Below are 11,255 nucleotides of genomic sequence, written 5' to 3' on the forward strand. Positions count from 1 at the left end.
GTCTGATGCCCTGGTCCCTTCATGGGATGATGTCTGATGCCCTGGTCCCTTCATGGGATGATGTCTGATGCCCTGGTCCCTTCATGGGATGATGTCTGATGCCCTGGTCCCTTCATGGGATGATGTCTGATGCCCTGGTCCCTTCATGGGATGATGTCTGATGCCCTGGTCCCTTCATGGGATGATCTCTGATGCACTGGTCCCTTCATGGGATGATCTCTGATGCACTGGTCCCTTCATGGGATGATCTTGCATACCTCTAATCATAGTGCTGTGATGCCCTGGTCCCTTCATGGGATGATCTCTGATGCACTGGCCCCTTCATGGGATGATCTCTGATGCACTGGCCCCTTCATGGGATGATCTCTGATGCACTGGCCCCTTCATGGGATGATCTCTGATGCACTGGCCCCTTCATGGGATGATCTCTGATGCACTGGCCCCTTCATGGGATGATCTCTGATGCACTGGTCCCTTCATGGGATGATCTCTGATGCACTGGTCCCTTCATGGGATGATCTCTGATGCCCTGGTCCCTTCATGGGATGATCTCTGATGCCCTGGTCCCTTCAGGGGATGATCTCTGATGCCCTGGTCCCTTCAGGGGATGATCTCTGATGCCCTGGTCCCTTCAGGGGATGCTCTTTGATGCACTGGTCCCTTCAGGGGATGCTCTTTGATGCACTGGTCCCTTCATGGGATGATCTCTGATGCACTGGTCCCTTCATGGGATGATCTCTGATGCCCTGGTCCCTTCATGGGATGATCTTGCATACCTCTAATCATAGTGCTGTGATGCCCTGGTCCCTTCATGGGATGATCTTTGATGCCCTGGTCCCTTCATGGGATGATCTTTGATGCCCTGGTCCCTTCATGGGATGATCTCTGATGCCCTGGTCCCTTCATGGGATGATCTCTGATGCCCTGGTCCCTTCATGGGATGATCTCCGATGCCCTGGTCCCTTCATGGGATGATCTCCGATGCCCTGGTCCCTTCATGGGATGATCTCCGATGCCCTGGTCCCTTCATGGGATGATCTCCGATGCCCTGGTCCCTTCATGGGATGATCTCCGATGCCCTGGTGCCTTCATGGGATGATCTCCGATGCCCTGGTGCCTTCATGGGATGATCTCCGATGCCCTGGTGCCTTCATGGGATGATCTCCGATGCCCTGGTGCCTTCATGGGATGATCTCCGATGCCCTGGTGCCTTCATGGGATGATCTCCGATGCCCTGGTGCCTTCATGGGATGATCTCCGATGCCCTGGTGCCTTCATGGGATGATCTCCGATGCCCTGGTGCCTTCATGGGATGATCTCCGATGCCCTGGTGCCTTCATGGGATGATCTCCGATGCACTGGTGCCTTCATGGGATGATCTCCGATGCACTGGTGCCTTCATGGGATGATCTCCGGTCCCTTCATGGGATGATCTCCGATGCTCTGGTGCCTTCATGGGATGATCTCCGGTCCCTTCATGGGATGATCTCTGATGCTCTGGTCCCTTCATGGGATGATCTCTGATGCTCTGGTCCATTCATGGGATGATCTCTGATGCTCTGGTCCCTTCATGGGATGATCTCTGATGCTCTGGTCCCTTCATGGGATGATGTCTGATGCACTGGTCTCTACATGGGATGATCTTGCATACCTCTAATCATAGTGCTGTGATGCCCTGGTCCCTTCATGGGATGATTTCTGATGCCCTGGTCCCTTCATGGGATGATCTCTGATGCCCTGGTCCCTTCATGGGATGATCTCTGATGCACTGGTCCCTTCATGGGATGATCTGATACCCTGGTCCCTTCACGGGATGATCTGATACCCTGGTCCCTTCATGGGATGATCTCTGATGCCCTGGTCCCTTCATGGGATGATCTCTGATGCCCTGGTCCCTTCATGGGATGATCTCTGATGCACTGGTCCCTTCATGGGATGATCTCTGATGCACTGGTCCCTTCATGGGATGATCTCTGATGCACTGGTCCCTTCATGGGATGATCTCTGATGCACTGGTCCCTTCATGGGCTGATCTTGCATACCTCTAATGTAAGTGCTGTGGTGTACTGGTCCCTTCATGGGATGATCTCTGATGCCCTGGTCCCTTCATGGGATGATCTCTGATGCCCTGGTCCCTTCATGGGATGATCTCTGATGCCCTGGTCCCTTCATGGGATGATCTCTGTTGCACTGGTCCCTTCATGGGATGATCTCTGATGCACTGGTCCCTTCATGGGATGATCTTGCATACCTCTAATCATAGTGCTGTGATGCCCCGGTCCCTTCATGGGATGATCTCTGATGCCCCGGTCCCTTCATGGGATGATCTTTGCACTGGTCCCTTCATGGGATGATCTTTGATGCACTGGTCCCTTCATGGGATGATCTCTGATGCCCCGGTCCCTTCATGGGATGATCTCTGATGCCCCGGTCCCTTCATGGGATGATCTTTGATGCCCCGGTCCCTTCATGGGATGATCTCTGATGCCCCTGTCTCTTCATGGGATGATGTCTGATGCCCTGGTCCCTTCATGGGATGATCTCTGATGCCCTGGTCCCTTCATGGGATGATCTCTGATGCCCTGGTCCCTTCATGGGATGATCTCTGATGCCCTGGTCCCTTCATGGGATGATCTGATGCCCTGGTCCCTTCATGGGATGATCTCTGATGCCCTGGTCCCTTCATGGGATGATCTCTGATGCCCTGGTCCCTTCATGGGATGATCTCTGATGCCCTGGTCCCTTCATGGGATGATCTCTGATGCCCTGGTCCCTTCATGGGATGATCTCTGATGCCCTGGTCCCTTCATGGGATGATCTCTGATGCCCTGGTCCCTTCATGGGATGATCTCTGATGCCCTGGTCCCTTCATGGGATGATCCCTGATGCACTGGTCCCTTCATGGGATGATCTTGCATACCTCTAATCATAGTGCTGTGATGCCCTGGTCCCTTCATGGGTTGATCTTGCATACCTCTAATCATAGTGCTGTGATGCCCTGGTCCCTTCATGGGATGATGTCTGATGCCCTGGTCCCTTCATGGGATGATCTCTGATGCACTGGTCCCTTCATGGGATGATCTTGCATACCTCTAATCATAGTGTTGTGATGCCCTGGTCCCTTCATGGGATGATCTCCGATGCCCTGGTCCCTTCATGGGATGATCTCCGATGCCCTGGTGCCTTCATGGGATGATCTCCGATGCCCTGGTGCCTTCATGGGATGATCTGATGCACTGGTCCCTTCATGGGATGATCTCTGATGCACTGGTCCCTTCATGGGATGATCTCTGATCCCTTCATGGGATGATCTGTGATGCTCTGGTCCCTTCATGGGATGATCTGATGCCCTGGTCCCTTCATGGGATGATCTGATGCACTGGTCCCTTCATGGGATGATCGCTGATGCACTGGTCCCTTCATGGGATGATCTCTGATGCACTGGTCCCTTCATGGGATGATCGCTGATGCACTGGTCCCTTCATGGAATGTCTGATGCACTGGTCTCTTCATGGGATGATCTTGCATACCTCTAATCATAGTGCTGTGATGCCCTGGTCCCTTCATGGGATGATATTGCATACCTCTAATCATAGTGCTGTGATGCACTGGTCCCTTCATGGGATGATCTCTGATGCACTGGTCCCATCATGGGATGATGTCTGATGCACTGGTCCCTTCATGGGATGATCTTGCATACCTCTAATCATAGTGCTGTGATGCACTGGTCCCTTCATGGGATCATCTCTGATGCACTGGTCCCTTCATGGGATGATCTCTGATGCACTGGTCCCTTCATGGGATGATCTCTGATGCACTGGTCCCTTCATGGGATGATCTTGCATACCTCTAATCATAGTGCTGTGATGCCCCGGTCCCTTCATGGGATGATCTCTGATGCCCCGGTCCCTTCATGGGATGATCTTTGATGCACTGGTCCCTTCATGGGATGATCTTTGATGCACTGGTCCCTTCATGGGATGATCTTTGATGCACTGGTCCCTTCATGGGATGATCTTTGATGCACTGGTCCCTTCATGGGATGATCTCTGATGCCCCGGTACCTTCATGGGATGATCTCTGATGCCCCGGTCTCTTCATGGGATGTCTGATGCCCCTGTCCCTTCATGGGATGATGTCTGATGCCCTGGTCCCTTCATGGGTTGATCTTGCATACCTCTAATCATAGTGCTGTGATGCCCTGGTCCCTTCATGGGATGATGTCTGATGCCCTGGTCCCTTCATGGGATGATCTTGCATACCTCTAATCATAGTGCTGTGATGCCCTGGTCCCTTCATGGGATGATCTCTGATGCACTGGTCCCTTCATGGGATGATCTCTGATGCACTGGTCCCTTCATGGGATGATCTTGCATACCTCTAATCATAGTGCTGTGATGCACTGGTCCCTTCATGGGATGATCTTGCATACCTCTAATCCTAGTGCTGTGATGCACTCGTCCCATGCTGGTCCCTTCATGGGATGATCTCTGATGCCCTGGTCCCTTCATGGGATGATCTCTGATGCCCTGGTCCCTTCATGGGATGATCTCTGATGCACTGGTCCCTTCATGGGATGATCTTTGATGCACTGGTCCCTTCATGGGATGATCTGATACCCTGGTCCCTTGATGGGATGATCTCAGATGCCCTGGTCCCTTCATGGGATGATCTCTGATGCCCTGGTCCCTTCATGGGATGATCTCTGATGCCCTGGTCCCTTCATGGGATGATCTCTGATGCCCTGGTCCCTTCATGGGATGATCTCTGATGCCCTGGTCCCTTCATGGGATGATCTCTGATGCACTGGTCCCTTCATGGGATGATCTCTGATGCCCTGGTCCCTTCATGGGATGATCTCTGATGCCCTGGTCCCTTCATGGGATGATCTCTGATGCCCTGGTCCCTTCATGGGATGATCTCTGATGCCCTGGTCCCTTCATGGGATGATCTCTGATGCCCTGGTCCCTTCATGGGATGATCTCTGATGCACTGGTCCCTTCATGGGATGATCTCTGATGCCCTGGTCCCTTCATGGGATGAACTGATACCCTGGTCCCGTGATGGGATGATCTCTGATGCCCTGGTCCCTTCATGGGATGATCTCTGATGCCCTGGTCCCTTCATGGGATGATCTTTGATGCACTGGTCCCTTCATGGGATGATCTTTGATGCCCTGGTCCCTTCATGGGATGATCTCTGATGCCCTGGTCCCTTCATGGGATGATCTCTGATGCACTGGTCCCTTCATGGGATGATCTTGCATACCTCTAATCATAGTGCTGTGATGCCCTGGTCCCTTCATGGGATGATCTCTGATGCCCTGGTCCCTTCATGGGATGATCTCTGATGCCCTGGTCCCTTCATGGGATGATCTCTGATGCACTGGTCCCTTCATGGGATGATCTTGCATACCTCTAATCATAGTGCTGTGATGCTCTGGTCCCTTCATGGGATGATCTTGCATACCTCTAATCATAGTGCTGTGATGCCCTGGTCCCTTCATGGGATGATATTGCATACCTCTAATCATAGTGCTGTGATGCAGTGGTCCCTTCATGGGATGATCTCTGATGCACTGGTCCCATCATGGGATGATGTCTGATGCACTGGTCCCTTCATGGGATGATCTTGCATACCTCTAATCATAGTGCTGTGATGCACTGGTCCCTTCATGGGATGATCTCTGATGCACTGGTCCCTTCATGGGATGATCTTGCATACCTCTAATCATAGTGCTGTGATGCCCTGGTCCCTTCATGGGATGATCTTTGATGCCCTGGTCCCTTCATGGGATGATCTCCGATGCCCTGGTCCCTTCATGGGATGATCTCCGATGCCCTGGTCCCTTCATGGGATGATCTCCGATGCCCTGGTCCCTTCATGGGATGATCTCCGATGCCCTGGTCCCTTCATGGGATGATCTCCGATGCCCTGGTCCCTTCATGGGATGATCTCCGATGCCCTGGTCCCTTCATGGGATGATCTCCGATGCCCTGGTCCCTTCATGGGATGATCTCCGATGCCCTGGTCCCTTCATGGGATGATCTCCGATGCCCTGGTCCCTTCATGGGATGATCTCCGATGCCCTGGTCCCTTCATGGGATGATCTCCGATGCCCTGGTCCCTTCATGGGATGATCTCCGATGCCCTGGTCCCTTCATGGGATGATCTCCGATGCCCTGGTCCCTTCATGGGATGATCTCTGATGCACTGGTCCCTTCATGGGATGATCTCTGATGCACTGGTCCCTTCATGGGATGATCTTGCATACCTCTAATCATAGTGCTGTGATGCCCTGGTCCCTTCATGGGATGATCTCCAATGCCCTGGTCCCTTCATGGGATGATCTCTGATGCCCTGGTCCCTTCATGGGATGATCTCTGATGCCCTGGTCACTTCATGGGATGATCTCTGATGCACTGGCCCCTTCATGGGCTGATATTGCATACCTCTAATGTAAGTGCTGTGGTGTACTGGTCCCTTCATGGGATGATCTCTGATGCACTGGCCCCTTCATGGGCTGATCTTGCATACCTCTAATGTAAGTGCTGTGGTGTACTGGTCCCTTCATGGGATCATCTCGGATGCCCTGGTCCCTTCATGGGATCATCTCGGATGCCCTGGTCCCTTCATGGGATCATCTCGGATGCCCTGGTCCCTTCATGGGATCATCTCGGATGCCCTGGTCCCTTCATGGGATCATCTCGGATGCCCTGGTCCCTTCATGGGATCATCTCGGATGCCCTGGTCCCTTCATGGGATCATCTCGGATGCCCTGGTCCCTTCATGGGATCATCTCGGATGCCCTGGTCCCTTCATGGGATGATCTCGGATGCCCTGGTCCCTTCATGGGATGATCTCGGATGCCCTGGTCCCTTCATGGGATGATCTCGGATGCCCTGGTCCCTTCATGGGATGATCTCGGATGCCCTGGTCCCTTCATGGGATGATCTCGGATGCCCTGGTCCCTTCATGGGATGATCTCGGATGCCCTGGTCCCTTCATGGGATGATCTCGGATGCCCTGGTCCCTTCATGGGATGATCTCGGATGCCCTGGTCCCTTCATGGGATGATCTCGGATGCCCTGGTCCCTTCATGGGATGATCTCTGATGCACTGGTCCCTTCATGGGATGATCTCTGATGCACTGGTCCCTTCATGGGATGATCTTGCATACCTCTAACCATAGTGCTGTGATGCCCTGGTCACTTCATGGGATGATCTCTGATGCACTGGTCCCTTCATGGGATGATGTCTGATGCACTGGTCCCTTCATGGGATGATCTTGCATACCTCTAATCATAGTGCTGTGATGCCATGGTACCTTCATGGGATGATCTCCGATGCCCTGGTCCCTTCATGGGATGATCTCCGATGCCCTGGTCCCTTCATGGGATGATCTCCGATGCCCTGGTCCCTTCATGGGATGATCTCCGATGCCCTGGTCCCTTCATGGGATGATCTCCGATGCCCTGGTCCCTTCATGGGATGATCTCCGATGCCCTGGTCCCTTCACGGGATGATCTCCGATGCCCTGGTCCCTTCACGGGATGATCTCCGATGCCCTGGTCCCTTCATGGGATGATCTCCGATGCCCTGGTCCCTTCATGGGATGATCTCCGATGCCCTGGTCCCTTCATGGGATGATCTCTGATGCACTGGTCCCTTCATGGGATGATCTCTGATGCACTGATCCCTTCATGGGATGATCTTGCATACCTCTAATCATAGTGCTGTGATGCCCTGGTCCCTTCATGGGGATGATCTTGCATACCTCTAATCATAGTGCTGTGGTGCCCTGGTCCCTTCATGGGATGATCTCTGTTGCCCTGGCCCCTTCATGGGCTTATCTTGCATACCTCTAATGTAAGTGCTGTGGTGTACTGGTCTCTTCATGGGATGGTCTCTGATGCACTGGTCCCTTCATGGGATGATCTTGCATACCTCTAATCATAGTGCTGTGATGCCCTCGTCCCTTCATGGGATGATCTCTGATGCCCTGGTCCCTTCATGGGATGATCTCTGATGCCCTGGTCCCTTCATGGGATGATCTCTGATGCCCTGGTCCCTTCATGGGATGATCTCTGATGCCCTGGTCCCTTCATGGGATGATCTCTGATGCCCTGGTCCCTTCATGGGATGATCTCTGATGCCCTGGTCCGTTCATGGGATGGTCTCTTATGCCCTAGTCCCTTCATGGGATGATCTCTTATGCCCTGGTCCCTTCATGGGATGATCTCTGATGCACTGGTCCCTTCATGGGATGATCTTGCATACCTCTAATCATAGTGCTGTGATGCACTGGTCCCTTCATGGGATGATCTTGCATACCTCTAATCATAGTAGTGATGCCCTGGTCCCTTCATTGGATGATCTTGCATACCTCTAATCTTAGTGCTGTGATGCCCTGGTCCCTTCATGGGATGTTCTTTGATGCACTGGTCCCTTCATGGGATGATCTCTGATGCACTGGTCCCTTCATGGGATGATCTCTGATGCACTGGTCCCTTCATGGGATGATCTCTGATGCACTGGTCCCTTCATGGGATGATCTTGCATACCTCTAATCATAGTGCTGTGATCCCCTGGTCCCTTCATGGGATGATCTCTGATGCCCTGGTCCCTTCATGGGATGATCTCTGATGCCCTGGTGCCTTCATGGGATGATCTCTGATGCCCTGGTGCCTTCATGGGATGATCTCTGATGCCCTGGTGCCTTCATGGGATGATCTCTGATGCCCTGGTGCCTTCATGGGATGATCTCTGATGCCCTGGTGCCTTCATGGGATGATCTCTGATGCCCTGGTGCCTTCATGGGATGATCTCTGATGCCCTGGTGCCTTCATGGGATGATCTCTGATGCACTGGTGCCTTCATGGGATGATCTCTGATGCACTGGTCCCTTCATGGGATGATCTCTGATCCCTTCATGGGATGATCTCTGATCCCTTCATGGGATGATCTCTGATGCACTTGTCCCTTCATGGGATGATCTTTGATGCACTTGTCCCTTCATGGGATGATCTCTGATGCACTGGTCCCTTCATGGGATGATCTCTGATGCACTGGTCCCTTCATGGGATGATCTCTGATGCACTGGTCCCTTCATGGGATGATCTCTGATGCACTTGTCCCTTCATGGGATGATCTCTGATGCCCTGGTCCCTTCATGGGATGATGTCTGATGCCCTGGTCCCTTCATGGGATGATGTCTGATGCCCTGGTCCCTTCATGGGATGATGTCTGATGCCCTGGTCCCTTCATGGGATGATGTCTGGGATGATGTCTGATGCCCTGGTCCCTTCATGGGATGATGTCTGATGCCCTGGTCCCTTCATGGGATGATGTCTGATGCCCTGGTCCCTTCATGGGATGATGTCTGATGCCCTGGTCCTTTCATGGGATGTCTGATGCCCTGGTCCCTTCATGGGATGATGTCTGATGCCCTGGTCCCTTCATGGGATGATGTCTGATGCCCTGGTCCCTTCATGGGATGATGTCTGATGCCCTGGTCCCTTCATGGGATGATGTCTGATGCCCTGGTCCCTTCATGGGATGATGTCTGATGCCCTGGTCCCTTCATGGGATGATCTCTGATGCCCTGGTCCCTTCATGGGATGATCTCCGATGCCCTGGTCCCTTCATGGGATGATCTCCGATGCCCTGGTCCCTTCATGTGATGATCTCCGATGCCCTGGTCCTTTCATGGGATGATCTCCGATGCCCTGGTCCCTTCATGGGATGATCTCCGATGCCCTGGTCCCTTCATGGGATGATCTCCGATGCCCTGGTCCCTTCATGGGATGATCTCCGATGCCCTGGTCCCTTCATGGGATGATCTCCGATGCCCTGGTCCCTTCATGGGATGATCTTTGATGCTCTGGTCCCTTCATGGGATGATCTTTGATGCTCTGGTCCCTTCATGGGATGATCTTTGATGCACTGGTCCCTTCATGGGATGATCTCTGATGCACTGGTCCCTTCATGGGATGATCTTGCATACCTCTAATCATAGTGCTGTGATGCCCTGGTCCCTTCATGGGATGATCTTTGATGCACTGGTCCCTTCATGGGATGATCTCTGATGCCCTGGTCCCTTCATGGGATGATCTCTGATGCACTGGTCCCTTCATGGGATGATCTTGCATACCTCTAATCATAGTGCTGTGATGCCCTGGTCCCTTCATGGGATGATCTCTGATGTACTGGTCCCTTCATGGGATGATCTCTGATGTACTGGTCCCTTCATGGGATGATCTCTGCACTGGTCCCTTTATGGAATGATGTCTGATGCACTGGTCTCTTCATGGGATGATCTTGCATACCTCTAATCATAGTGCTGTGATGCCCTGGTCCCTTCATGGGATGATCTCTGATGCCCTGGTCCCTTCATGGGATGATCTGATGCACTGGTCCCTTCATGGGATGATCTCTGATGCACTGGTCCCTTCATGGGATGATCTTGCATACCTCTAATCATAGTGCTGTGATGCCCTGGTCCCTTCATGGGATGATCTTTGATGCACTGGTCCCTTCATGGGATAATCTTTGATGTACTGGTCCCTTCATGGGATGATCTTTGATGCCCTGGTCCCTTCATGGGATGATCTCTGATGCCCTGGTCCCTTCATGGGATGATCTCTGATGCCCTGGTCCCTTCATGGGATGATCTCTGATGCCCTGGTCCCTTCATGGGATGATCTTGCATACCTCTAATGTAAGTGCTGTGGTGTACTGGTCCCTTCATGGGATGATCTCTGATGCCCTGGTCCCTTCATGGGATGATCTCTGATGCCCTGGTCCCTTCATGGGATGATCTCTGATGCCCTGGTCCCTTCATGGGATGATCTCTGATGCCCTGGTCCCTTCATGGGATGATCTCTGATGCCCTGGTCCCTTCATGGGATGATCTCTGATGCCCTGGTCCCTTCATGGGATGATCTCTGATGCCCTGGTCCCTTCATGGGATGATCTCTGATGCCCTGGTCCCTTCATGGGATGATGTCTGATGCACTGGTCCCTTCATGGGATGATCTTGCATACCTCTAATCATAGTGCTGTGATGCCCTGGTCCCTCCATGGGATGATCTCTGATGCCCTGGTCCCTCCATGGGATGATCTCTGATGCCCTGGTCCCTTCATGGGATGATCTCTGATGCCCTGGTCCCTTCATGGGATGATCTCTGATGCCCTGGTCCCTTCATGGGATGATCTCTGATGCCCTGGTCCCTTCATGGGATGATCTCTGATGC

Source organism: Triturus cristatus, chromosome 6 (genome assembly GCF_964204655.1).
Source record: "Triturus cristatus chromosome 6, aTriCri1.1, whole genome shotgun sequence".
Lineage (NCBI taxonomy): Eukaryota > Metazoa > Chordata > Amphibia > Caudata > Salamandridae > Triturus > Triturus cristatus.